This window comes from Hordeum vulgare, chromosome 1H, assembly GCF_904849725.1.
Source record: "Hordeum vulgare subsp. vulgare chromosome 1H, MorexV3_pseudomolecules_assembly, whole genome shotgun sequence".
Taxonomy (NCBI): domain Eukaryota; kingdom Viridiplantae; phylum Streptophyta; class Magnoliopsida; order Poales; family Poaceae; genus Hordeum; species Hordeum vulgare.
The window spans coordinates 387,883,235-387,889,234 of record NC_058518.1 but is presented as its reverse complement, the minus strand read 5'-3'; positions in this window follow the sequence as shown (position 1 = coordinate 387,889,234).

The following is a 6,000-nucleotide window of genomic DNA, read 5'->3' as shown; positions in this document are numbered from 1 at the left end:
ATGCAAACTCCAGCGATCCTTTTATGGACTGGTGCAAGCATCTCGGAGTTGGATATATGCTTTGATGAGATGATCAAAGCTTTTGGGTTTGTACAAGGTTTATGAGAAACTTGTATTTCCAAAGAAGTGAGTGGGAGCACTATAGTTTTTCTGATAAAGCATGTGGTTGACATATTGTTGATCAGAAGTAATGTAGAATTTTTGTAAAGCATAAAGGTTGTTTGAAAGGGGGTTTTCAAAGGAAGACCGAGATAGATCTACTTAAAACATTAAGCATCAAGATCTATGGAGATAGATCAAAATGCTGAAACAGAACTTTCAAATGAAATGCATACCTTGACAAGTTTTTGAAGGAGTTCAACATAAGTCAGCAAAGAAGGATTTCTTGGCTATATTGTAAGGTGTGAATATGAGTAAGACTCAAAAGGCCGACCATGGCAGAAGAAAGATAAAGGACGAAGGTCGTCCCCTATGCCTTAGCCGTAGACTCTATAGTATGCCATGTTGTGTACCGCACCTGATATGTGCCTTGCCACAAGTCTGTTAAGAGGTACAAAGAGTGATTCGGGATTGAATCACTGAGCAGCGGTCAAAGTTATCCTTAGTAACTAATGGACTAAGGAATTTTTCTTGATTATGGAGGTGGTTAAAGAGTTCGTCGTAAAGGATTACGTCGATGCGAGCTTTGACACTAATCCGAATAACTATGAGTAGTGAAACAGATTCGTATAGTAGAGTAGATATTTGGAGTATTTCCGAATAGCACGTAGCAGCAACATCTATAAGATGACATAAAGATTTGTAAAGAACACACGGATCTGAAAATTTCAGAACCGTTGACTAAATCCTCTCTCACGAGCAAGACGTGATCAGACCCCATAACTATATGGGTGTTGGATTCGTTGAAATCACATGGTGATGTGAACTAGATTATTGACTCTAGTGCAAGTGGGAGACTGTTGGAAATATTCCCTAGAGGCAATAATAAATTAGTTATTATTATATTTCTTTGTTCGTGATAATCGCTTATTATCCATGCTATAATTGTATTGATTGGAAACACAAATACATGTGCGGATACATAGACAAAAACACTGTCCCTAGTAAGCCTCTAGTTGACTAGCTCGTTGATCAAAGATGGTCAAGGTTTCCTAACCATAGACAAGTGTTGTCACTTGATAACGGGATCACATCATTAGGAGAATCATGTGATGGACAAGATCCAAACTATGAACGTAGCATATTGATCGTGTCATTTTATTGCTATAGTTTTTTGCGTGTCAAGTATTTGTTCCTATGACCATGAGATCAAATAACTCACTGACACCGGAGGAATGCCTTGTGTCTATCAAACGTCACAACGTAACTGGGTGACTATAAAGGTGCTCTACAGGTATCTCCAAAGGTGTCCGTTGGGTTAGTATTGATCAAGACTGGGATTTGTCACTCTGTGTGACGGAGAGGTATCTCGGGGCCCACTCGGTAATACAACATCACACACAAGCCTTGCAAGCAATGTGACTAAGTGTAAGTCACGGGATCTTGTATTACAGAACAAGAAAAGAGACTTGCCGGTAACGAGATTGAAATAGGTATGCGAATACCGATGATCGAATCTCGGGCAAGTAACATACCGAAGGACAAAGGGAATGACATACGGGATTGCCTGAATCCTTGACACTAAGGTTCAACCGATAAGTTATTCGGAGAATATGTAGGATCCAATATGGGCATCCAGGTCCCGCTATTGTATATTGACCGAGGAGTACCTCGGGGCATGTCTGCATAGTTCTCGAACCTGCAGGGTTTGCACACTTAAGGTTCGGCGACGTTTTGGTATAGTTGAGTTATAGGTGTTGGTAACTGAAAGTTGTTCGGAGTCCCAGATGAGATCCAGGACGTCACGGGGAGCTCCGGAATGATCCGGAGGTAAAGATTGATATATAGGAAGTCCTGTTTTGGTCACCGGAAAAGTTTCGGGCTCATCGGTAGTGTACTGGGAGTGCCGGAAGGGGTGCCGGGGACCATGGGGAGGGGTGTCACGCCCCAAGGGGTCTCATGGGCTATGGGAAGAGATAAAACAGCCCCTAGTGGGCTGGAATAAGTTCCCACTAAGGCCCATAAGGTTTGAGAAGGAAAAAACACAAGGTGGAAAGAGTTTCCAAGTGGGAAGGTGGAATCCTACTCCAAGTAGGATTGGAGTAGGACTCCTCAACCTCCAATTTCGGCCAAACCTTGAGGGTTTGAGGATGCCTCCTCCCCACCCTCCCTCCTATATATACTAGAGGTATTGAGGGTTTTTGAGACACAGCTTTGCCACGTGCTGCTCGACCCTATACCACACAGTTTTTCCTCTAGATCCTATTTCTACGGAGCTTAGGCGAAGCCCTCCCGGCGTAGATCATAACCACCACCGGCGCGCCGTCACGCTGCCGGAGAACTCTTCTACCTCGCTGACCACTCTTGCTGGATCAAGAAGGTGGAGATTGTCATCGAGCTGTACGTGTGCTGAACGCGGAGGTGCCGTCCGTTCGGCACTAGATCGAACGGATCGTGAGATGGATCGCAAGACGGTTCGTGCAACGGATCGCGAGACGGTTCGTGGGACGGATCGCGGGACGGTTCGTGGGACGGATCGTGGGATGGTTCGTGGGGTTGATCGAGGGACATGAAGACGTTCCACTACATCAACCGCGTTTCTTAACGCTTACTGCTGTGCGATCTACAAGGGTACGTAGATCAAAATCTCCTCTCGTAGATGGACATCACCATGATAGGTCTTCGTGTGCGTAGGATTTTTTTTGTTTCCCATGCAACGTTCCCCAACAGCCCCCACAGCGTGTCTAGCAGTGACTACATCAACGACCGGCTCCGGCGTGGCACATGGCCCCTCCTCTTACCCCTTTCTCGTGCCATGGCGATGCATGCCCGCATGCACTCGAATCCGTCAGGTCGAGTTTGCCACCGCGACGCGTCAAGGGGCAACCCCGCTCCCCATTAACCTTTCCAGCTCGCATAGATCGCACCCACGGAGGGCCCATACTCGCCCTGGACTTTCTCTGCCTCGCTAGTCATTGTTGCAACCTCGCGGGCGCACCACCTCTCGGTGGACCACGACCCCCTATAAATAGACCACCTCGGCTCCTCTCTGGCCCTCTTGGACCTCACTCACACCTCCAGTCGACCTCCCCAACCTCCCGAGCGAGCTATTCGAGCACCAGTGCTCGAGATCGACCGAGGCGCCACCACGTCGGGGCTCAGTTGATCTAGGAACACAAGCCCGCTTCGGCGCTCATTCCCCCCCCCCCTTCGTGACCGTAGACGACTGCTGATTCGTCTCCGCCTCTTCCTCGACCTTCCCTCCTCTCTGAACGTCGTCACCAGCCACCTCCCGAAAGCCTCCACTGCAGCCACATCGTCGCTGGCAACTCCAACCACCTCAGCCTCTCCCTCGACCTCCATCCAAAAGGCGGGAGTGCACGAGATCTATTCCCGCACTGGCCCTTCATTGTCGTCGCCTGAGCTGCCGCCGGTGAGCCGCCCCCTCTCTGTGTCCTGAGGTAGAAGACAACCTGACACGGGAGCACGGGAGCCCCATATGTCAGTGTGTGTGTCTCTCTCTCCTCCCCCTTCCAATCACTCACCGCACGGCCCCGCACGTTAGGTTCAAACCTAACAGCGCGTGCGCACCTGGGCTGGCTGGCTAGCCAGGCGAGCCCAGCTGTTGGCTGGCTCTGGCCTGGGCACAGAGCCCTTTTTCTTTTTCCCTTTTTCTATTTTTTTAAATAATTCCACAGGATTAAGAATGCATCCAAATCAAATTATTTTTCCACCATAAATCTTGTACAAATATGAGGAATTTAATAAAACTATCTCTGCAATTTTTACAGAAACTTTTATGCATAGGTTTATTTTAAAACATAGTATAGAGTAATTTCAGCTTGTGTAAAAATGGTTTTAAAAAAAAAATTCACTCCAAAACCAGAAACAAATATTTATAGAGGTGAACTTAGTATTTGACACACTAGAGCAACATTTTGGAAGTAGATTGTGTGCTCTGTTTTTGTTGTGATTCTTTTTATTCCAATAGCGACGATAGATCATGTGGTTGACAAAGGACTTGGACTTGAAGACCTCGAAGACCCCGGAGACTTTGACCAAGTCAAGCAACCCTTTGACCATGTCTGAGAAAATATTTGCATGCATGCTATGTTTATTATTTCATTCCGATGCATGTGGTCATGATTGATTCGGTAAACCCCTCGGTATGGTATTTTCGATGGTTCCTTGATAACACTTGCATTAAGCATGACCCTACTATCTATGAGGGTCACACAATTAAAAGTGGATAGGTTGATAGTAGTGCTACGCATAGGATGAGCATATGCATGGTGATGGTAACACGGAGGTGATTTCAAAAGCTTTTCGAAAATCCCGTCAGGTCCCACTAGCACCCGAGGGTGATGGTGTTGAGATGGTGACCACCTGAGGAAGAAGTGGCGTACCAGAAAAAGAATTTTTGTGCGTGTGTGGTTTCGAAAAAAGGAGAGATTTAAGATGTGTCGACCATCCCAACCTTACATGTGCGACCACGATACCCCTTATGGGACGGGGCTTTGTTGATTACTTTGGTCGGTGCTAGCAAAGAGCCTGCATTACTAGTGACGGGAGTGACATGGTCATTCTTGGGATAGGGTCGTGCCAGGTAGGACGACTATGTTGTTTTTACAGGTTCCACGCACACCGTTGGTCCCTGCATGGATGATACGATCTAGAGCGAGGCTCGTAAGATGTACATCATGTGGGCTGGGTATCAATCGAGTGGACTCTTTGTTTAGTGTCGTCAGGGGAAAGGCATTGTTTGGGTGGTTACCTAGGGCATGTTATATACCGTGAGTCGTGGATGACACGGAAGCTCCCCTAGTCTTGTGGGTACAGCGCGCAACATCTACAGAGTTTAAAACTATTCGAATAGTCGTGTCTACGGTCAAGGATAGTTGGGTAATCCTTCTTAAACTACGTCCAGTCGTTTTTGCATAAACCAAGTGTGCGTGTGTGATAAAGGTGTTGGGCGGGAAAGATGTTACCTGAGTCAAGTCAGATGACTTAGGACGGAGGGTGAACATGTGGTGTTCAGCCCTCGGCATAAAATGTTGATATATGCAACCTGTTCATGTTGTTACCCCTTACCTTATGATGCATGTTCATACGAGCACTTGATCATGTTACTACACTTAGGGAAAACTTGCTTTCCACAAAGACTGTTTACTAGGATTGTATCATGCTTCCTTTTGCCTTGTCCGCATCATGGGTTGCTTGTGAGTACATTCAATGTACTCATTGGCTTGCCACTGGTTATTTAATTGGCCACACATGGAAGAACCAGAGTACGGAGAAGAGTTCATCGTCGGAGACGGGCATGCGATCTAGGATGCTTCCCAATCAGAATGCCTATAGGTTAAGGCAGATGGAATGGGTTCACGTTATCCTCCAAGTTATCCGCATTTCAGTAGTTTGATTGTGTCGGCTTTCGGAGCCGTATTTATATAATGACTTGGCCATAATGACCCTATCTGTATCAGACGTTATTTATGGATGGCCCTATCTGTATCAGACGTTATTTATGGATGTAAGACTCTTGTTATTCAGTATCTGGGTGTTAAGTGAGCATTGATCTCTGTGATCACTATACAAGTGCACTCGGCGATCTCGACTTACAAGTCGGGGTCGCCACAGAGCTAGTATCAGAGCCATCCTGACTGTAAGAAGCCTTAGGTAGCATGGACGTCATATGGGACTAAAACACACCTAGCCTTTACACATAGGGTTTTATATATGCCTCACCACTTTCCTATACCATTCAAACCCCCTTTTTCTGACACCTCTCCCTAAACCTTGTAGATGGTCGTCGTACCCGAGACCCTCCTGGAGTCCGGCTTTCCCCTACTCCTGGTCAAGGAGAAGAAATATACTGATGGTACAATAAGGTATGGTAAAAAC